A 357-nucleotide genomic window follows, 5' to 3' on the forward strand; every position below is an offset into this window, starting at 1 on the left:
AATAAAAATCCTGGCATGGAACTGAGTTGAATTGGGGTTAAATTCCAACAACCGGCAAACAACACTACTGGCATTTATGGTCACTGTTCCACGGTCCAGCTAAGGCCACACCGACATAATTTTATGGATGACATCCGCGCGCGAATTGATTTTTGCCTGTTCTAAAAAAAAAAAGAAAAAAAAAGACCACGTCCTCCGAGGCTCTGGCCTGGGTACTCCATGGTAGTTAGCGACAATACGGAGCCGGTGGTAACTCTGGAGGATGGCACCCAGGCCGCCAAACCTCTACGACTCAAGAACTCAGTACATACCTACAGTGACGATTTACAAAAACCGCAAAAAGCCGACATGTGGCTT

General features: G+C 46.5%; 1 protein-coding gene across 1 annotated transcript in view; it reads right to left on the reverse strand.

Annotated features, from left to right (window-relative positions):
* Positions 1–357, reverse strand: part of LOC109468457 (cysteine-rich motor neuron 1 protein-like) — a 2563-nt gene that overhangs the window by 1112 nt on the left and 1094 nt on the right. The gene's annotated exons all lie outside the window — the stretch shown is intronic.

Source organism: Branchiostoma belcheri, unplaced genomic scaffold, assembly GCF_001625305.1.
Source record: "Branchiostoma belcheri isolate BF01 breed outbred unplaced genomic scaffold, Haploidv18h27 scaffold2, whole genome shotgun sequence".
NCBI lineage: Eukaryota > Metazoa > Chordata > Leptocardii > Amphioxiformes > Branchiostomatidae > Branchiostoma > Branchiostoma belcheri.